At 42.1% G+C, this 23133-nt stretch overlaps 1 protein-coding gene across 5 annotated transcripts in view; it reads left to right on the top strand.

The window, feature by feature from the left end:
• The window catches only part of LOC131420733 (ral guanine nucleotide dissociation stimulator-like), a 396596-nt gene that overhangs the window by 263664 nt on the left and 109799 nt on the right, over nt 1–23133 (top strand). The window contains exons 3-4 of one of the 5 annotated variants that reach the window (XR_009223631.1): nt 6936–7057; nt 8014–8201. The exons of 1 other annotated variant lie outside the window; for it this stretch is intronic. The gene's annotated coding sequence lies outside the window, so the exon portion shown is untranslated. Of the gene's footprint in view, nt 1–6935; nt 7293–8013; nt 8263–23133 lie in introns of those variants that run through there. 3 more of the 5 variants (XM_058566895.1, XM_058566890.1, XM_058566894.1) reach the window with 3 other exon arrangements.

Here is a 23133-nt window from a genome sequence, read left to right as displayed (position 1 = left end):
CCCCCCACAAGGCCCCTGCAGCATCCCCCACCCAGGCCCTGTCTGCATCTTCTCCTTCGCTCTGGTCCCAGGAATACCGAGTCATGAGGGAGATCCTGCTGCTCCAGGTCGCTGCAAAGAATTATAACAAGACCCCAAGGAGTGATTTGGGGCCTGGTTCCAGGACATGGAGCTGCTCAACGAGAATGAGTGAGGCCGGGCAGGAGTTGGGTGAGGGCAGGGGTGGATTCTCCCTGTTGGCCAGTCCAGAGAGCCTGTCTCAGTGGCCCCCTGGTCAGCCCCAGGCCTTATGGCATGGCGACCTCTGGGACACCCAGACCCCAACTGCTGAGGTTTCTTTTGACCAAATTTTAGGAACTTTTAGTTTTCTAGTTGAATCTCTGGAATTGCATCAGCTGTAAGTGGGGAAACCAATGTAAAAAGATCAAAACATGCATGTTGAGAGGACAAGGCCCGAGGAAGATCATTTGAAAATGGACTAAAGGCAGGCAGGACTTTCCCTCCTGAGACCCCTCTAGGGGCTCCGTGTTCACCCGTAACCTAGATTTGAATCCTGCTGGGATCCTTGTACAGGACTCTGAATTCCTTTTCCTGCTTGATTTGTATCCAGGAGGAACGATTTCTGATGCAGCTTTTAAGGCTACTGTTGGGCCTTGTTACATAAACATGACTGCTCCCTGTGAACTAGGATTCTCAGCACCCCTGCCTTCCTTATGCAATTCCCTTTAGGGCAGAAATTCCCTAGAAGGCCCCAGGCCTCCTCCCTGGCTTGGCCTGATGGATCCCGAGTGAGCTCTGCTTTCCCAGGATAAGGGACCGTAATCCTGGCCAGTCAGTGACCCCACATTGTCCCTTGCTGTCCAAGGTGAATTCTGAGCTCGTGTCCTTCTGAGGTCCAAGGTCTTGGGCAATCCTCCAGTTTACACACTCAGTGTTGGTGTTCTGAACTCGTCCAAATGGGGTAATTGGGCCCAAGTCATTAAAGTGTGTCACCCCTGGGTGGCTGTGTTTTTTTCCCCAGTCTTGTGCTGTGGTTACATTACAACCAGCTGCTGGGGTGTGAACCCTGTTTGGAGCTTTGAAAGATGAGGCATGACAGGGGTGTTGGGAGGTCCAGCAAGGAATGCCACGGAACTGATGATCCATGGTCGTGCATGAACACAGCCTTACCAATTAAAATACTGAAATGCTCCCCATCTGGTGGTGAATAGACACTGCTCTGAGCTCACACCAAGAACCCGACGCATGACTAGCAGCTTTCAAAGGGTTACCAAGTGGCATTTTGAACCTCTTCCTTTGGGAACACCCTGTAAGACAAGGGCCAGATGAATCGCTTGGCACTTGTGTGTTATCGCCTCCTTTCTGATGGCTGCAAGTGTCACCCAGACACACAGGCTGGACTCTGCCAGGGAAGCCTTCTCAGGACAGCCAGAAGCTGAGGATGAATTCAGGTTCCCGGCATCCCAGGCCCTTCCTGACATGGCACAGCCACCCAGGAAAGTGATTTGGTAATGGAAAGACTGGGAAGGCCGTACTTTCCCTCCAAAGAGAAAGAGAAGTGCCAACAGTGAAAGCTTGATCCCTCAAATAGACAATGAAATCCCAACAAGCAGTGGGTTCTTGTCAGATTACTGACGCTGAAAAGGCCTCTTTTGATAATAGCACGATCCCCCAGCTGCCATGTCCATCTTCATGAATCAAATTTCCAACACTATGGATCTAAAAAACTGAGGGAAATCTGGTATTTCCTTAGATGCAACACTGAATTAGCATGCAACAAAGAACATAAAAATGGAGACCTAGAAGTAAATACCTAATTTGAGTAGATAGGCATCCAAGTGCTTTTGAAACAATATTTTGGAATCTATTGGAATATTACACAAAAAGAATAATCCACTTTTAGTACGTTTTACTGTGACTGTGAGGGGAAAAACTGAATCATCCCGTGACGTTGGTAACTCGCTGCTGACTTGAAAGTAAAAATAAATGATGTACATAGTAAAAGAAAATGAGAGAACAGCATGAAAAAAGAAGATCTTTCTCTCCTCACCTGAAACTCAACCTCTCACCTCAGAAAGAAACCGCTGTCTATATTTTCTATGTCACACAGCAGAGTTTAATAAAAGAAACGTATTGGTATGTTTTAAAGTTTCAAGAGCTCAAAGCAAGGAAGCATTAGGGACGCACCCATGAGACCTCACTGAGGTGCCTGCTCCATTTCATCTGCTGTCAGGACGTCCTTCTTGGCCCTTCGTTTTCTCTGCCTTGGTAGCAAGTCTGTCCGCCATCAGTGCTACCACCAGTCTCTCTCTTGTGCTCCTCACTGCCCTTTCCTCCTTCCTGATACCTTCCACAGTCACCAGAAATTGTTGGCAGTGAAGCTGTGGAATGCCCAGATCAGCTCCTGGAATCATCTCTGTCAAATCTGAAGACTGGCAGGAGTGGGCATGGGACCTGGAGTGCAGACCACCTGCGAGCACACCTGGCAGGGATTAACCTGTGTGACTAGGTGCAAGTTTTTGCAACGCTTTGGCAAGATTGAAAGGACTTACCAGTTGTCCTGCACTGCTGCAGGCCTGGAGTCCTTGCGGTCTCTCGGGCCAGCAGACCTGGTGGGGCTGGTCCAAGGTGTCCTCCCAGAGACCCGTCACTGCTAGGATGGGATGGGATTCTAGTAACCCATCCCTTGACTATGTCACTGGACATCCTAAAAGGGATGGAGGTGCTTAAACCAGGCTTTGGTTTGGACTGGTTCCCACAGTCACGCTGCTTCCTCTGTGAAGACATGACTATCATCCTTCTTTTCCTCTTACCCTACAAAAATAAATCATGAAATTGGGTCAAATGACAAAGGAAGCCTGCCATTTTAGGACAATTATCATGGCTGTTTTGTACTTCCACCCTCCCTCTATCCTCTGGGGATCTGACCTGTGTCCTGGGATGTCATAAGGCAGATTTGCATCAAGAACAGAAAGCTCCAGGTCAAAACTCAAGGCTACTCCAGATCATTTCTCTCCCTCCATCCTGTTAACACCCCCTCCTTGTTTGAGTGTGTTTCTATTCCTTTCTTATCCTTGTCACTCTCAACTGTACAATTCCTGGCACTCCCTCTCAGGACAGTCGGTCCCCAATCTTTTACTAAATCCCAAATCCCACCATTTCTGTGTTTTCTGACTACTCATTTGCTTAATCCATTGACCACTCGGTGTTCATAGAAGTCAAATCAATAGTGACATTGTCAACCAGCCCTTGTTAGCGACTTACTCCCACATCCCAGATGTTCACATAATCCAAATGGTTATGTTCAAAGTAAATAATTCAGAAAACATATTCACTCACCACAAATTCCTGATATCTAATACTTTTATTCAAACACTCATACAGTGGATACCTGTCCCTCAAGATAAGAAGTAATGCCAGATCACCGATCCTCACCTTAATTTCCTCCTACCCCTATCAATCCTGGATTCCATGGACTATGAACTCAATAATTTCCTTGGAATAATAAAAAATTCATTACCACTCATTTATGTTGTAAACCTCCAAACCCAGAAGATCCCGATTATCTGCCATGCCGCAGCTACTGCTGGTCTTATAACAAGCTGAAGAAAAAGCAGGAAACATGATCTTTTGGTACCACTGTAATTACAAAACCATCTGCATCAACTGGGAAGCACTCATAATGCCTGAAAATTTTGTTCTCTTTTTTTGTGTTGGGTCAATAACAAAAAGAAAATTCAATTAAAAAATGGACAAGGGACCAGAATAGACTTTTTCCAAAGAAGACATACAAGTGGCCAATAGGTGTATGAAAAGGTGTTTGACATCACTAATCAGGGAATGCAAATCAAAACCACAATGAGCTATCACTTCACACCTGTTAAGATGGCGATTATCAAATAAACTAAAGGTGGCAAATGTTGGTGAGGATGTGGAGAAAAGAAACCCTTGTGAGAATGTAAACTAGTACAGCCATTATGGAAAACAGTATGGAGCTTCCTCCAAAAATGAAAACTAACATATGATCCAGCAATCCCACTTCTAGTATATACCCACAGCAATTGAAATCAGGGTCTCAGCGAGATACCTGCTCTCTAATGTTCATTGCAGCTAATTTACAATAGCCAAGACACTGAAGTAACCTAAATGTCACTGACGGATGAAAGGATAAAGAAATGGAATATTAGTCAACCTTGAAAAAAAGCAATTCCTGCCATTTTTGACAACATGGATGGACCTGGTAGACATTATGCTAAGTGAAATAAGGCAGACAGAGAAAGGCAAATACTTATATGTGGAATCTAAAATAGTTAAACGCATACAAGCAGAGATTAGAATGGTGGTTGCCAGGGGATGGGAGGATGGAGAATTTGGGATCTGACGGTCAAAGTATACAAAGTTTCAGTTAGCAAGATAAATAAGTTCTGGAGGTGTAGGCTACGGCATAGTGTCTACAGGTAACAAGACTGTATTGCATACATCACATTTGCTAATACAGTAGATATTAAGAGTTCTTACCACAGAATAATAGTAATAAAGGAGGTGAGAGAAAACTTTGGGAATTGATGGATATGTTTGTGGCCTTGATGGTGGTGACAGTCTCAAGGGTGTATAATTATGTCCAAATTCATCAAGCTGTATATGAAAAAGTATGACATCATCGTTGATTCTTCTGCATCTTGAAATATGCCAAGTTCTCATCACATGAGAAAATTTTGTAATTATATATGGGGACAGATGTTAACTGGACTTATTGTGCTGATCATTTCAACATATATTCAAACACTGAATCATTAAGTTGTACCTCTGAAACTAATATAATGTTGTATGTCAACTTTACCTCAATTAAAAAAACACAACAGACAAAATGATTTGAATATTGTAAATGAGTTCAGTGAATCCCTGAAACTGCCCCATTCCCATATGGGAGTTACAGGAAGCAGAGAGGGTGAAGGAAGTTGGAAGAAAGTTGTACAAAACACTATTCAAATTAAAATCATTTGAGTTGCTATCAGCTCCTTGTGGCAGAGTTCTGTGAGCCCTGATCTTCTTTCACATTTATCTTGGAAAAGTATACTTTCAGACCCAACCCATGATAGTTCATCATTTGCTCTAATACGAAAATCTCAATAAATAAAACCAAAAGCATCCCTTATGTATGAATAAAGTTAGTGAACTTTACAGAGAAAAGAGCATATTTGCACAATCTCAATAAAGGAAACAGAAGAACTGAATGATGATCGAGTCTCAGTCAAGCTTCTCTTTGAAAGCCAGTGAAACCAGGATATCTTTTCAAGGATGTGTGTAGAGCTGTCAGCCTTGGAAGATAGAAATAGTGGCCTCCTCTGGAACAAAGGGCAGGCTTGCTTACTGCCCAATATAATAGAAATAACACCCCTCCCTGGGGCAAAGGTCAGCAGACTTCCTGTCCATTATCAAAGATTTGAGTTCCTTAAGCTCTGAGCTCTTGCAACCCTCTGCATGTCAGCTGGCTCACTGTGTATCACCCTGTAGGAAGTGGGATTTAGTGAACCAGTGCAAATGCTGATACTCAGGCCACTGTTATTGCTGTGTCGTTAAGTCCTTTGTCTCTGACCCATGGGTCTAGTTTCTTTTGCCAGCATCTATAAAACCATGGTAGGCTGACTTATTAGCTTGCAGGTAAGGTAAAATATCATACCTTTCACGGTTCCTGACAAGCCCTTAATGTAACCAGTACTCTTAGGAACAGAGAGGTATCCAGAACAATATGTATGGATATTCTTCATCGAAGACTTCATACAACCAAAACTTTAATAAGTCTCTCTGATCTCTTTTATTTCTACCCCAAGTAGAAGGAGAGGCACCAAACTATTACAGACCTAGGGCTTGTGCAAGCCACCTGGAGACCTAGTGACCAGAAACTTCTCATGAGGAGCAAAGACAGATGGGCATATTTCCAAAATGGACCCATATGCCTCCTTATCATCCAAAAGACAGTACATTATCTTAATTTATGATGATTTCATTCATTAAAATCTTGTGATGGGCCAAAGATACATATCTAAGAGGAGTGAGACACATGGCAGTTGTAAGCAGATTAACACATTTGGTGAATATCAAACTCTGAACTAAACTTAGTGTTCTAATCAATTATAAGGTATGACAAATTTAATTAGGTCAATTAAATGATATTTAATGGTATGCCTGAATATTACTCTGCAATAATGAACAAGAAACTCATGTAAATAACTATAATTGGTCTTACTTTAAAATATGATAGTCAAGACTGTTTGAGATAAGCTGGAGAGAAGGAAGGGGGGAAATAGATAAAAGTTAGCTGCTCTGAAACCACTCTCAAGACCCCTGGATCTACATGTAACCCAGGAGATCGAGGCAGATGGCTGTGTGCCTAGATCCTCCTGCACTGTGGTTCTCAGGGATGTCACGGGGCTGAAGCAGCTTCCTGAATCGTGTTTACACATCCATGTGTACAATACCCCTGACCATGGGGATGAAACACCATTCAATCATCACTTACACCCCTCTAATTAACAATTAGATTTCAGAATCGTTGTATCATTACATGATAATTTATTCTTCAAACCTGTAGGATGCCGAGCTAAAAGAAAATCAAATTTCAATGGCTTCTTTTCTTTGAAGGACCAAGATGTTCTTTCACACTTGGAATCCGGATTAGAGGATAAATCCATCAAATCAATGGAAACAAGTTAAGAAATGGACAGAGGGATATTTCATTCATATATACACAGTTTGCACTGTGGCAAAAATAGAGTTATATTTTAAAAAATTAGAATTTTTTGAAATTTTATACATATTACTGACTTTGTTCTGCTTATACTCCCTTTGGTTTACCAAATCAAACTCACTCTTTAATGGGCATCTAGCATTGAGTGCTAATAACAGCAGCTTTTTTAAATTCTTATTTTTCCCAGGTCAAACACCAAGGGTAGAGGTCTTCAAGAGATCAAGTCTAATCTACCTACGGGTGTGGCAGGCTTACCTATGGATGTTCAAGCCAGACATTGCCAGAAGAACTACATCTCTTCACCCATAGGTGAGTTTTTACTAGTAATCACAGAAACTTAAGGATATCAAAGGAAATTTTTTATTAAGAACCCAAGTTATAGATTCCTCTCTTAGGTTCATTACTTTGAATTTTTGACTCAAATCATATATATCAATTGGACCATGTTCAATTCTATGATCTTTAGAAGATGCAGCCTACAGCTGAAGAGAAACAGATACAACACCAATATCTTATCCTCTCTAGCCAAACTGAGAGCCCCTGGAGTCAGCAGTTTTCAAGAAAAGAAGAAGTTATCCGTCTTTGGAAGAGAGACAGTAGAGGCTACTCAAACATTCAACTTTAAATTGTTAACATGACTTGTTAGAATGTGATGGAGCACACTTTCTAAGTTTCATGATTTTTCTCCACAATATTGAGATGGATGACCTTGAAGTCCAGTTTCCCCATAAATGTATTTATTCAATGATAAAATTAATTTCCCTATAATTACCATGAAAATCTTATGTCATAGTCTCTGACTAAAAGGAAACAAAGCAAATTGAGCAGTTGAATAGCAGTGTAATTAATTCCATACAAGGATCTTACTGCAACATTATGTATAATAGTGAAACTGGATGTAATCCCATTTCTATCAAAGAAGAAGTAAACAGATTATGGTATTCCTGTTCTTTGGAATACCTCTAAAACATCTAACATGGTAAGTTAGAATGATGTGCACTGATAAGGGGAGACGTCTTTGATATATGATTTGGGAAACAGCAAATTGCAAAACGATGTAGTTATGTAATTTATGTTAAAAAACTTTATGTGTATTTATAAATTCATAGGAAATTTCCAGAAGAATAAAGCCCACCCTGTTAACAGTAGTGGGTTCTGAGTAGGGGAGTGAGTTTTCAGGGAAGGGGATGAAAGGGGTGGGTTTCACTTTATACAGATCTGTGTACTGTGACTTTTTTTACAATATGTATTTCTTTCATAATTAGAAAAATGAATGATGTGACCATTTGGTGCAGGACAACAGCATTATGTTCACCAGTCTCTGTACTGTATGTTACTGCACAGCACGGACTGTAGGAAAAAGCCCAGAGGAGCAATGAAGACAAAGAAGACACGACACCTGCAAAAAGTCAGTGGAGTATTTCTACACAACAATCCTTCCAGGTGAGTGACGGTCAGTATCTTCCACTGCTCCAGCTCTCGCAAGAAACCTAGTACCTTCCCAGGGTAAGCTGGAGGACCTCGTCCCACTAGTCCACTCCCCGCCCAGGGCCTGTTTGTGCAGGGTGACTGCCATCAAGCAGACAATGGACTCAGGATGGGGCCTGTGTCTTTGGGGAGGCTGGTAGAGAGGCACAAAGTCGAACACCAGCTAAGGGCACACACCTGAGAGGTGGAGTTCCAGGTGGAGACTCAAAATGTACCAAGAAACTGCGTGAAGGAAGCTACTCGACCTCCCTGAGCCTCAGTGTCCCCCCCTGTAAAATGGGAATCACAGGCCTACTTCACAGAGCTGTTGGTGAAGATACATAAAAGTGCCTGTGACAGCCAGTGTCCACATTATTAACAAAGCCGTCTCCGACTTCAGAATAATCGATGAAAAGAATAATGATGAGACCAAAGACGAGATGCCCAGCTTCATAACAGCCCCAGCAGCATGAGAGTGAGAGGAGCTCCGAGTAAGTAGGGTTCTTCACAGCTCCACTGGAGAGGATGAACATGGGCTACACCAGGATAAGCGGCTGTTGTACAGTGACTCGTGTAGTGAGGGTGGGTCCCTAAAGACACTGTGAAATACAGTTACACACAGTGGCTCCTAGGAAACAACTAAAAGCAATCAACGCAGCAGATAGGAATAGGAAGGCGGCGAGCAGAGGAGGGTCAGAGCCACAAAATCTGAAGGAAGACACTGAACCACAAGAGCCCAGCTTTGTCAACAGCTGCTGTGGTTGCACCAGGAGATCAAACGTCTGAGACAGTCATTGTGGGGACTGCTGGGAGCACAGTGGTCACTGCGGCCACACCCCAACAGCAGTGCTTCGGAGCACACACAGCCTGAGACTTTCCTCTCCATTAATCCTTGTTTTAAGATGATGAGGGCCGGCCCCGTGGCTTAGCGGTTAAGTGCTTGCGCTCCTCTGCTGGTGGCCCGGGTTCGGATCCTGGGCGCTAACCAACACACTGTTTCTCCAGCCATGCTGAGGTGGCGTCCCACATACAGCAACTAGAAGGATGTGCAGCTATGACATACAACTATCCACTGGGGCTTTGGGGGGAAAATAAATAAATAAATAAAATCTTTAAAAAAAAAAAAAGGGCCAGCCCCGTGGCTTAGCAGTTGGGTGCGCGCACTCTGCTGCTGGCAGCCCGGGTTCGGATCCCGGGCACGCACCACTTCTCCAGCCATGCTGAGGCCGCGTCCCACATACAGCAGCTAGAAGGATGTGCAGCTATGACATACAACTATCTACTGGGGCTTTGGGGGGAAAAATAAATAAATAAAATCTAAAAAAATAAAATAAAATAAGATGATGAATATCCTCATGTTACAATGTCTCTTTCCAACCCTTGTGGACGAGTGTAATCAGAACCCCCTGAAGAAGGCACAGGCCAGAATAGGATGGAACACTGGGGACTGGGAGAGTGACGCTGCACCTGACCACACAGACTATCACCCGGGCCTATTGAACACGAGAGAAGAACCCAAGGATGTGGTCTAATGAGAATTCTCCATCTTGCCACATTCAGAGACACTACAGAGTTTCTCTTCCGTTCTTTACAAAAATGTCAAAGAATTCATGTGTCATTAATTCATAAAGGGGCAAATTCTTGACAAAGTGACAGAGGTTTTTCAGTTGTTTTGATAATATCCCACATTCAGGAATCAGAAATGTAACCTATTGGGATGTGTAATATAAACAAGGACTTTTTTTGATGTAGATCAACGCCCAGATTTTTAGAGATGACATAAATCATGAAAGCTGCTAACCGTTCCTCCACAGGTTTCAATAAGACTTTTAAGTTAATTTACCAATCTCAGGAAAAAAGAATTTGGCAATTCATGTTTTTTGTTTCTGCATTCAAGCGTACAGTACAGGCAAGAGAATGAGCAGAAAAAAATTAACAAGAAGGTCTTGTGCCTGCCCGGTGGCTTAGCGGTTAAGTGTGCACGCTCTGCTATTGGTGGCCCGGGTTCGGATCCGGGCACACACCGATGCACCGCTTGTCCGGCCATGCTGAGGCCACGTCCCACATACAGCAACTAGAAGGATGTGCAACTATGACATACAACTATCTACTGGGGCTTTGGGGAAAAAAAAGGAGGAGGATTGGCAATAGATGTTAGCTCAGAGCCGGTCTTTCTCAGCAAAAAGAGGAAGATTAGCATGGATGTTAACTCAGGGCTGATCTTCCTCAAAAAACAAAAGAAAAGAACAAGGTCTGGTTGCATTTCATCTTTTGCAAATAAGCAGGATATTTTATGCTCTGTTCCTTTCACTACTCTAAACAATTTTTAAAGAATATGGTACATCTGACTATCCCTAGGCGTATTTATCCTGGAACCTTGCCAGAATCCAAAGCAGAGATGTTAAAGCTGATGGGTTTCAAATGCTTCCCAAGTGCTGTCTACCTTGAACATCCCTCTCCCAAAGCTGGACCACCAGTCTCTTCCTGAGGGATCAGAGTCGTCACCCGTGTCCCTGAGAGACTGGCCACTCAGGCCTGAGCTGAGATTAGGCTATCAATCTAAATGGCAAAATGCTTAAGCTATTTTCGTCGTAAGGATGCTGTTTCAGAGGCCCCTGCACTGGAAGGTGTTGGTGAAAATGTTCTATTAGATACTTGTCTGGGAATTGGGTTGTTCTCCTCTGCTCTTAGCGGATCCTGGGGAAACCAATGATTAACCTCACGGATGCCTCAACTTCCACTTCTGTGAAAAAGGCAAGCAACAGCCACTGTTACTACCCTGCAAAGCTCTTAAGTTGTGCTTGCAAGAGGGGCCACAAGGGCCAATTTCTCCCAAAAGCTGATGAAATGATGGCACTTTGGCTGGAGAAGGCAGAGGGCAGCAGGCAGAGGAAAGTTTCTGGGATGTCAAACCAGTTCCCATAAGCACTTTAGAGAAACACCTGGCCCTGGACTAGGTAGGAGGCTGTGGCAAGACCCACAGACATGCAGGTGGGAGGAGGAATCAAGCAACGGAGGGAGGCGGTGTGGAATAGACATGAGTCCGTCTTCAATTTTGGACAAAAGCAGTTGCACGATGCAGGCCCGCGGCTGCCCATGCAGCCGCCACACCCTCCTAAATCCTTGGTCCCTCTTGTCCTGTCACATCCCTCTGAGACTCAGTCCAAGTGGAGCAGGTGCAGGACCACAGTGCAGAGCACACCTCCTTGCTCCTCCCCTCAGGGCTAGGCACCGCCCCGTGCCCAGAGCATCGTGGGAGTTGTAGTCCTGTAGTCTTGCAAGCTTCCAGCCTGGAGCGGTGAGACACAAATCTCCCAGCATGCACAGCTAGGGGCCCCAACTCCCTCCTTGTCCCTCCACCCCTGGGCCCCACTCCTCTCCTTGTCCACCCCACCCTCTATCATGCCTCTTCTCTCTACCACGCCCACCCTCCATGCCCTGCCCACCACCTGGAGTATGCGCAGTGTGGTTGGGCTGCATCCCTTGAGGCCGGTACTCAGGTAGGGGTGGGGCTCACCAGCCTGGCTGTTGCTGAGGATGCTTGCAGCCCTCCTTGAAGCTCCCTGGCCAGTATTTGAAATGTAAATTCAATATCTAAAATGGAAATACCGGGTGACTGGGATCCTGGAATTTGCCTTTTCAAGGCCACTTGTCCTGCTATCCCCTCCATCCCTCCAGGCTGCCATGATCCTCCCTCTGGACCCTGTGGTCAGGTTCGCTGCAGAGATCCTCCCTTTGGACCCCGCCTGCCTGAAGGGCCCATACCTTGGTCAGGCATTTTAGAAGGACTGCCGTGAGCCATGTCATAAAAAGGAGAAAACATCACAGTGGACAGCCCCAATTCCTGCATATACAGATGGGAAACTTAGATGCACTGGTAAGTGACTCCTAAGCCACTTCAGGGGACCACACGCACACCCCTTCTCCAACGCTGCACACAGGCTTGTTCACTGGACTTCTTTATCCCAGTGTGGACCTCGTGGCCTCATTAACACAGGCAACAGCACTGAAACTTCCCGTTGGTCCTTCCCACAATGTCAGGGAAGTTTTTGTAGGAAGGTAATATTCAATTTCTGCTCTACTATAGGGCTGGCTCCTTGGCAACCAGTTTTAATATCCCTTTTTAAATATACCCTCAGAATCACAAAATAATTAAGCAAAATAATTTGTTGCTGTTGGGGGTTGTGGTGATAACTCTCTGAAGTCGTTTTTCCATTTAGCTACTCTGACTCCAAATACTACAGCACCACGTGCTTCTCAGACTGGTGGATGCACAGCTCCACTTCTTTGCAGAGAGGATGCACAACAGCAGAATATCCGTGGCCCGACTTTCTGGAGCATCAGTATTACTACAAGATTTGGAAGAAGCAAAGTTAGGTCATTTCCATGGTAAGGAATTAAAAACTTAAAACTAAGATGAGGTGGGAAAGTCATATACCATTAATATTTGTCAGTAATCTGTGTCTGAAATGTGAGACTTTCTCTGAGAAAGAACTCTGAGACCCTATTTCCCATTGTTTTAAATAGGAAAAATTAGAAGGCATAGCAAATCTATCGAAAAATCCTTCCAATTTCCTAAGTCACGATATGGCACCTAGACAGAAGTTATGAACATCATTGCTCCTCGTTTTCTTCCTCATTCAACCCAGTCCCACAGGTCTTGAGTGATTGCTGTGAACACTGCACTGTGCTAGATGTCAAGGCCTTGGTGAGCATCATTATGGGGGTGGACGTTGATGGAAAAAGATTGCATCATAAAAACTCAAAGCCATGCCACTTGCCAAATTGAGGCAAAAATGGAAAGACCTAGGGCACCAAGGAAGGGTGAGGGCATTAATCGATACTTGGGAGTATTAAAATCCATCTAATGGTGTCATGAGTGAATGTGTTCCACTTTAAAACAAAACACAGCTGTTGTTCTCAGATATTGAGTTTATCTTTGTGCAAATATGCAGGATTTAAAGTGTTTATTGATGTATAACATTCATACAGAAATATATGCAGAGGTCATCCATGTAAACCTCAAAGAATTATTACAAAGTGAACACACTTGTGTGACCAAGAACTAGCACCAGCTTCATTCAGGCCCGACAATCCCTTTCTCCCTCCTTCCTCCCCAAAGGTAACCAATATCTTACCAGCAAACACTGTATATCGAGTTTGTCTTCTTATACAAGTGTTTTAGTACAGGACAATTTAAACAATATACAAAATAAACAAAAAAGCATAGTAGGCCCGTCACCCAACTTCGACAACTACTAATCATCTGCCATTTTTGTTTTATCTAGACTCCATCCCATTCTCACCTCACTTTATTATTCTTTTAGTCCTTTTTGTGTGTGGGGGGGTAAGATGTACACACACTGAAAGGCACAAATCTCAATCGTACAGTTTTAGCAAATAAACATGCCCATATAACCTTCACCCCTTTAAGAATAATGTATTTCCTTCACCCCCAGAAAACTCCTTCCTGTTCCTTCCCAGGCAATTTTTTCCTTCCCCCGAGGCAACCACTGATCTGTTTTTTTCACCATATGTTCATCTTGGCAGAAATCAGCCCACGTGTATTGTTTTCTGTCTAGCTTGCATCCCTCAGCACGAGGTAGATGAGACTGTCGGGGGAAGAGGGCTAATCTCCCTCTGCCCTTCCCCTTAAGGTTCTTCTGGCTGGCCAAATAATCAACAAGACAGGTTAGCAGGAGAAAATAATACCAAGTTTAATAACATGTATACATGGGAGAAAGCAGGGACACTGCGTTTCTCAACACAATAGCAGAAATTCTCGTCTTAAATATCATTTTCAGCCAATGACAAAGGAGGATTTTGGGGGTGGGGGAGTCAATTACAGGAGATTACCACTAAAGCACAGTAAACAAGAGTAAGGTTTATTATACAGCCCCAAGGCCTCATCTTCCACATTGATAAGTTACTAGAAATGAGCTCACCCCCCCTCTCTTCTCCAAACAGAGAGGGAGATACCTTTACAAATGGAGATTTCCCTTATAAATGTAAATGATTGTCTGGCAACTCCTCGCAGGGCCATCCAAAGAATGTGGCCAGAGAGACAGGACTCCTGATAAGATGGGCTTGTTGGTGCCTTTTCTATTGTAACCTCTATCCTAAATTATCTTTTATAGCAGTCATGATAATAACCCCTTCCTAAAACAGATTTTTTTTGGTTTTAAATTTTTTAGGCAGTTTGGGAGGGGAAACTCAAATATTTTTCCTGAGCTCTCTGAGTCCTTATTGTCTTCAGCTCGAAATAATCCGCATACCAGAGTGGTGCTTCCTGGGGCAGCTTGCCCTGAGCACCATCAGTTCCCTCCTCTGAAACTTCCCTAGAAGTTTCACATATTAAAAGCTGAGCTGGTGACTGTGGAGAGAGAAATCGTGTTAGTACCCGGGTGATAAGAAGTCTGCAAAGAGAGAAAAGAACATAGATTAGAATGAGGATGAACAAGCAGAAAAGAACAAATCGGAGCACATTTCCCCACACTCCATTAAACCAGTCCCCCAATCCTGGAAACAAGTCAGTCCAATAAAATGTGTGAGCTTCGTTTATCTGATGAAAAATGTCAATCTTCTCTTTTAATAGATTTAAGTTAGATATTACTTGACCTGTTTGATTCACATAAAAACAACATTTTTCTCCAATGATTGCGCATGCTCCTCCTTGCTGGGCAGTGAGTACGTTCAGAGCACGACGATTTTGGAGCACCACAGATGCTAGGCTGTTAATCTCTGACTGGAGTATGTTTAAGGTTTGCATGGTGGTGTTGAACTCTTGTTCCATTACCATAGAGAGATTTAATATTGCTTTCTCCAACTCATAATCTCCAAAGCCGGGGAATAGGACTCTCAAGGCTGAAAAGAACTTGGAGTTGTGATACACAAGTGGATTTTCCACGATTTCTCGACTGGCACATTTATGTGGCACAATCTTATGAACAAACGAACCCAAGTTTGTAATTTGGCTAGCATTTAAGGTGGAGTGTTTGGTGACAGAAGGAGCCAGGTATCCAAGTCCGCATCGTCCTGACCAATTAGGTGGGAATCCTTTATACACTTTGTTGCCGCATAAAATGAAAAGACCAGTGTAGTTTAAAGACAAGGTTAGAATTGAGTCTGTAGTTCCCAGGATCTGGACTATTTCATGATCTGTGCCACTTGCACTGTTACTACCTAAATATCTCCATTTCCCATGAACTCCTGTCAGTCTGCGAGAACAGAACAGATTGCGGAATAGCTGGTACAGGAGGCCTGCAGTCTGATTCTGACAGCTATAAAGCCTGGTCTTGTCACCTGACCAGGTGAGTCCAGATTTTTGATCCACCCATATATAGTCTGTGGCATTGGGCAGCTTAACCATGTGGATAGCTGCTATACCCCAAGTTGCACACGGGTGGCTCGTAAGCCATCCAGAGCACTTGGTGATTTGGCAAATGTTTGTGCCAGAGGGAGTAGTGATAGAGTCACTTACAATTCCCTTGAGAGTTCTGAAGATGCCACCTGCGGAATCAAACCACAGAGTTTGACGGCAATATTGTCTCGGTATATCACCCAGGAAAGGTCTAGTGCCATGTTTACTTTCAATGCAGAGGGAAAAACTTTCACTTATTGTTTGTGCTTGGGCAAGGGACAGTCCTTGACCTTCTAAGTAATCTTTTTGGGGCCCAAGTGACTCACCAGGAGAAGAAGCAGAGTGAAGTTTCCCTTCTTGCGGATACCATACTCTGTTACTCGTCCATTTTCCGTACTTAGTCCACCAGGTGTTCATATCAGCAGGAACAAAGACTAGTTCAGGTTCTTTTGCACTATCTAGCTGTTGACATAACCAACAGTCAGATTGATTAGTTAGCATGGCTAGGGCTTGGTAAACTGGCATAAGGGGGTGTTTGGTCTGTGCCCGACCTGTTGAAAAGGAGAGGGTTAGTAAAAGCAAGACACGGATGGGAAAAGAGCCCTTAGCGGAGACTTAGAGAGGGGAAGAGGGGCAGATAGAGACTAGCACTCTCCAGTCAGCTTTCTATTAAATGATTAAAAAAAATATATATATATATATATCCACTAATAGTTTGTGTGTGTGAGTGCGTATATATATAGGGAGTTTTGAAGCAAGGGGGAGGAAATGGGTCAAAGTAGGTTTTTTTGATCCGTGATCTTGGGAAAAGCTGTCTACTTCGTGATGTCGGCTGCTTCTGGGGCCTGGCTTTTGGCCCTCGAAATCCTTAGTTTAAGGTCACCTGTGGGGATTATCTCCCAGTTGTCTTGAGAGCGATGTTCTGGGTCTATTTTGGCGTGGCTCGCATGGATCCAGGAAGATTTTTCCTTTATTTTGATGGCAGTGCAGGTCATCAGTAAGACTTCATAAGGTCCTTCCCAGCGAGGTGACAGTGCGTGTTTTCTTCTAAAGACCTTGATGTACACCCGGTCTCCTGGTCGAAAGGGATGGCAAGGCTTGTCAGAAGGTGGTGGCCATGGCTCTTTTACCTGTTGACGATATGCTTCAAGTATACTAGTTAATTTTTGTATATAACAAGTCATAGCATCAAATTGTTCACTTAAGTTCCCATAATATTCATTTAATCCAGGAATTGAAGGTTTAGAGACGCCAGTAGGCATCGGACGTCCAAAAACTATTTCAAAAGGAGTCAGTCCATGTCTTCTATTTGGAGTATTTTGAATCTTCATAAGGGCCAAGGGCAGAGCCTCTGACCATTTAAGTCCAGTTTCTTGACAGACTTTTCTTAGAGTTCTTTTTATATCTAGATTTTTACGTTCCACTTGCCCTGATGACTGAGGGTGATATGGGGTATGAAATTTTAATGAATACCCCAGAGTTTTTGTAAGCAAGTGGTTTATCTCTGCTGTAAAATGAGTTCTTTGGTCTGATTCAATCTATAAAGGAATGCCAAAGCGAGGAATAACTTAGTTATTAATTTTTTTACCACTGTTGTGGCATCTGTATGTCTGGTCGGATAGCATTCAGTCCATCCACTAAACATGCAGACAATAACCAAACAGTGAGAGTAACCTAAAGCTGAAGGGAAGTCTATAAAATCCATTTGGAGTGCCACAAAAGGCAGCGTGGGCCTGGGAGGACTTCCTGGATCACACTGATTTCTCCCAGAGACTTGGTAAGATTTGCAAGTTGGGCACTGGGAGGGGATTTGGTCAGAAATTTTATGGATGCCAGGGCAAAACCAATTGTCTTTCAGTTCCTTAACTATCCCCCGTTTGCACATATGTCCCACTTGGTGGGAGATAAGTGCAAGCCAAAAAGTCAAAAGAAAAGGAGCTACTGGAAGTCTATTTGGTCCAATGTATAATCTATCTGATAATTGTTTGGCACCCTTTTGTATCTAATTGTCTTTTTCAGATTGTGGGGCATTTGCCTAATAGTTAATAACATCAGTCAGGGATAAAGGCAGATTTAAAAATTGGGTGGAAAACGGATAAGGGGGTCTATAGTGAGCTGCATGTTTAGTAGCTCTGTCAACCCTGTCATTCCCTAAAGATATGACATCAGTCTCTTTAGTATGGGCTGAACAATGAACAATGGCAATTTTTGAAGGAAGGTGAATAGCTTGTAATAAGGCTGCAATTAAGTGTCCATTAGCAATAGGAGTTCTTGCAGAAGATAAGAATCTACAGGATTTTCAAATTGTGTCAACAGCATGGCAGACTCTAAAAGCATATTTGTGTAAACGAAAGAAAAACAAGGTTAATGGTTAGAGCAAATTGTAAACCAGTTTTTGAGTTCAGAGGACAGCCAGTGAAGAAGAATTTTAGATGTCAGCGTCAAAGTATTTTTTGTAGTTTAAAATGTCTCTGATGGTGTCGTCAGGTCATTTCTTAAGTTTATATCAAGTTTATCAGCTTCAGTTTGTAAGGCTTCAGGAAAAAGGGCAGGTTCAGTTTTCAGTGATTTTAAATGAAAATGATGGAAAAAATCAAAAAAGTTAGTTTGGACATCTGTAGCCAGATATTTCAGGAGACTAGAAGAAATCAGGATCTAGTCTAGTCAACAGATATAAAACAAAAACCTCAAAAGACAACAAAACTAGGATCTAATATCTGCAAACTTATACTGAAATAGTTTTTACTGAAATATAATTTTTTTCTCTAAAATCACCCTCATTTTTATTAAGATAGCAAAATTAAAACTAGTTTGCAAAATAAGTCTAGTTCCAATAGAGTTGGCCCAATTATTTACATAAGTACAGCAAGAATAGCAGTTGATCACATAGGCTCTTTATAAGGAATCTCACATTGAACTTTAAAGGTCTCTCGAGGCCAGGAAAGCCAAGCCAAGGATTTTGTCATCAGACTTTGCCTGTAATATCTATAGATTTGGGTGAATTTCTCTATTCTGAGGTTTCTCCAAAATATTTCAAGGTTCCTTGTACCTGCCAGATAAGTGACATTCTTTACTTATCCTGGTAAGTGCTGCTTGGAACATAAAGGTACCAGGCCAATATTTCCACGTGGCTTTATTTCATAAAGTCCAATCTTCATTCCTCAAAAGCTGTATGGTTATATTGCAAATATGATGCTCCAGTCACAACCTTGGTAATAGACCCAGTGTTTCCAATTTTGTCAAAAATATCATTTACTAAATTGCTGTAAGTCATAGCTATCTCGGGAGAAAAGAGAAAAAGTTTTCCTTAAATCTGAAAAAACAAAACATTAAAAATTCAGAAATATTTCAAATGAAAAATCATAAAAATTATAAGCATCCTTATCAGTTTATTCAGTCTTGTGTAATCCATTCTTGATCCCAATCTTTTTGTTAGCAGCTTTATGAAGTTATCAGTCTCTCCATCAGATTTCTATAATTTTTTACCCAGTTCAGTTTTATGATCAGAAAGTTTGTCAGAAACCTGTACAGTTCCAGTGTAAATGTCAGAGTCCTTTCCATGAATTTTTCTGAAGTCGAAACATTTTGCAAAAGCATTAGAGCAAAGAAATAAGTCTGTAAACAACAAGACCTCAAAATGGCAATTGACAAGGAAATTTGGTTAATTTTGTGACATACAACACTTTAAAATAATAATAACCAGAATTATGACTGATAACCAGGACAGATCAGAATTTCAGTAATGTTATATAATTTTAAAACACCTATGCCAATAACATTTGCCCACATAATAGCACCTAAGCAGGCTTATCATCACTTGTCTGACAATGCTTTCCATGTAATTGAACATATTGAATAAGCCTAATAAGTCTAGTATCTTTCCCCTTATAGGAAGAGAGCAAATTTTTTTGAGAAGTTCCAGGGCCCTTTGAAAATTCCCAAAGAAAAAAGTAAAAAAAAAAAGACTTTATTTAAGATATGAATTTTGGTGGAGCTTGTCAAAAATGTAAACAATCAAAGCAAACAGAGCATTAACAGTCCAAAAGCCTTAATAGAGAGACCTCAGTCTTTTGAACGTAGTAAGTTATTTTAACAGTTTTTTTTTTTTTTCTGTCTTTTAGGTAGACTTACTCAAAGGTAAAGAAAAATCTTTTGTAACCTCTTTATTAAGTTTAAGCAAATTATCCTTTTAAGAGACAGAAGACCAAATTTTAATTTTGCACCAGCTTATTTCTGCTATTAAAACTCATTTACTTAATTAAATTCATTTTAATCTTAGCCAACTTGATCATGCATAAAACTCCTTTTCCAGAATTCTTCTTCCACAAACCTTTTATAACTTTCCTTTTACATTCAGAATTTGTCCCATGTCTTTCTTTTCCCTCCTAGTACTTGAGGACAAATTTATCTTTCTTAACCAAACAAAATATTTCCATTCTTTGTACCTTTATACATCTTACTTTCCTTGTACACAGACATATTTTTCTTAATTTTTAGTAGCTTCAATCACATATACTAATTAGGAATTTTACCCCTTAGAAACCTTAATTTGTAAGTAAAAACTAAGTAAACAATTGTAAACTTTTTTTTACATTAGTATCTTGTGGCTTGGAAAATTTATAAACACTTCATAACTTCTAGAAACATGTTACTTTATAGTACAATCTTTTAATAAAACACATGTTTACCAATAGAGCCAAAACACCTTTTAGTTTTCCTGTAATGAAAAGCCAAAAGTAGACAAACGTACATTTAGCAATCAATGTCTAATATCTTATGTTATTTGGAAATGATGATACTCAGTGAATTTTTTATCATAAATTTTAACAAAACTCTAAAGTTTTAAGTCACCAAAAAGAGTTTGGAAGCAGTAACTACCATAACACATAATTATTGTTTAAAGTTCATCCAACATTTATCTTTTTCACAACTATTTACTTGTTCCCAATAATTATTTAGATTGCCTATAAGACTTCATAAGACTTCAGATAAAATTAGCCATCATTTAAATTACTATTTTTGTTAACCAGTTCTGTAATAGAAATAACATCAGTTTTTTCCTACAAAATTTCATGCAATTTTCATCACTTCTTATACCTTTAAACATAATTATCATTAAGATTTTTATCAATAGGTCTTGGTCTTCTAACTTTGGACAAGAGAAGCATTCCCAGTCAGACATTTTAAAACATACTCAGGCAAAGTTGATGTAACCTCTTTGTATAAAATTAGCTCAAACATTCCAACCTTTATAATCTTATCAACACTTACACTTTTACATGTTCTTAATTTAATTGTAACCTGAGTCAAGGTCTTAAGACTAGTCAAATTTTTTTCCTTCCTTTTTCTGGCCTTAATTCTTAGGTACCAATTAAGCAATTATGTGAGAGCTCTCAAAAAATTTTTTTTTCCCCAATTTAGAAGTTTTTCCAATTTAAAGGATCCGTCGTCTGGCCATTGACAAGTAGGATCTTCACTTGTATATTTATTCCAATAGTGACTCGAACCAATAAGCCTTTTTAAGGAAAGAACCGGAGGTAACTTTCCACGCTTAGAATAAATCTTCACCATGGATGCAAGAGGCGTCCCTGGTGAGGGTGCAGATGATGTAGCCCCCATGATCCACAGAATTCACTCCCAAAGATATTCAGAGAAAGTAAAGACCTTCGTTGCACAGGCGGTAAGGATGTCTCCGGTCTCCCACAATAGTGTGAGACGCCTCCAGTCACAGACCCGCTAATCTGTGACACCGGGCGGGCGATACTGGAATGGGATTTTTCCAGCACTAACAAGCAACGAAGGTAAAGACAACAAAAGCCCTTATGGACTGGGCTCTTTATGACAAACTCCCCTGAGAACTTGGCACAGCCGGACAAAGAGACAGTTCGGAACCCCAGTCTACTCGACTGGCCACCAAGGTGCACCCCGGTAAATGCACCTTCCGTATGGTGGAGACCAAGGAGAATATTCTCACTGGTCACAAAGCCAAGTTTTCTCAGGACACAGAACAAGACAGAAGGAAAAACCTCATCCGGTTTTTTTTCTTTGCACAATGACAGCTTTAGTCACGCCTTAGGTCTCTTGGAGCCAGAATAATACCTAGAGGGGGAGGTGCCGCGGGGTTGGGGACTGTGTGCTTTTACAGAGTACCTCGTCGTTGCACGGACATTTTCTTGCAGTTGGCGGGGGACCTGTGTCATCTACCCCGTTCCGTGACCCAACTTATCCTGACACGGGAGTCTTCTGAAAGTGGCGAGCGCCCTAATGGCTCTTAACTGCTCGACCCGCGCCCACTTAAATTTGCGGCCTTTTTGGCTTCCAAGATGCCCTTGGCAATGACCTTCACTTTATGTGCATAAGAACCCACAGCAAAGTTTGTAGACGCCGGTCTGGTGAGACCCGCAAACTCACCAGTCTGTGGGGCCGGCCGGACAGCAGGCTTGTAGGGCCTATGCCTGCGTCCTACCCTATGGTATTTCCTTCTTATGACAAAAGACACAGACAAAAGAGAAAAACAGAGACTATCTCTGGGAGGAAAAGGGATCAAGATCAAAAACCAAGAGTACTCTACCAAATTTAAACCAAGAGTCACTAAAAGCCCAAGAAACTAGTTTCCCAAATATTTTCTCCTGCCAATCTAAATTTAGAAAGAGAAAAAATTCTCACCACTTCCTTCCGCCGGACTCCGCAGATAGAGATTCCGGGAGGCTGACGTGGTAAGAAGTCTTACCTTTTGCCGGCTTTCGTCAGGCGTTCCCGTATCTCATCATCTGCAGTAGTCCAGGGAGAAGGCAGGTCTTCCAGCCAGAGAAGGCAACTTACCAGCCAGTGCTTCTCCTGCCTGGCTCGCCAAAACTGTCGGGGGAAGAGGGCTAATCTCCCTCTGCCCTTTCCCTTAAGGTTCTTCTGGCTGGCCAAATAATCAACAAGACAGGTTAGCAGGAGAAAATAATACCAAGTTTAATAACACGTATACATGGGAGAAAGCAGGGACACTGCGTTTCTCAACACAATAGCAGAAATTCTCGTCTTAAATATCATTTTCAGCCAATGACAAAGGAGGATTTTGGGGGTGGGGGAGTCAATTACAGGAGATTACCACTAAAGCACAGTAAACAAGAGTAAGGTTTATTATACAGCCCCAAGGCCTCATCTTCCACATTGATAAGTTACTAGAAATGAGCTCACCCCCCCTCTCTTCTCCAAACAGAGAGGGAGATACCTTTACAAATGGAGATTTCCCTTATAAATGTAAATGATTGTCTGGCAACTCCTCGCAGGGCCATCCAAAGAATGTGGCCAGAGAGACAGGACTCCTGATAAGATGGGCTTGTTGGTGCCTTTTCTATTGTAACCTCTATCCTAAATTATCTTTTATAGCAGTCATGATAATAACCCCTTCCTAAAACAGATTTTTTTTGGTTTTAAATTTTTTAGGCAGTTTGGGAGGGGAAACTCAAATATTTTTCCTGAGCTCTCTGAGTCCTTATTGTCTTCAGCTCGAAATAATCCGCATACCAGAGTGGTGCTTCCTGGGGCAGCTTGCCCTGAGCACCAT

This window comes from Diceros bicornis, chromosome 24, assembly GCF_020826845.1.
Source record: "Diceros bicornis minor isolate mBicDic1 chromosome 24, mDicBic1.mat.cur, whole genome shotgun sequence".
Lineage (NCBI taxonomy): Eukaryota > Metazoa > Chordata > Mammalia > Perissodactyla > Rhinocerotidae > Diceros > Diceros bicornis.
Note: the sequence above shows the minus strand (reverse complement) of the source record. Positions and strands in the feature narration are given on the sequence as shown.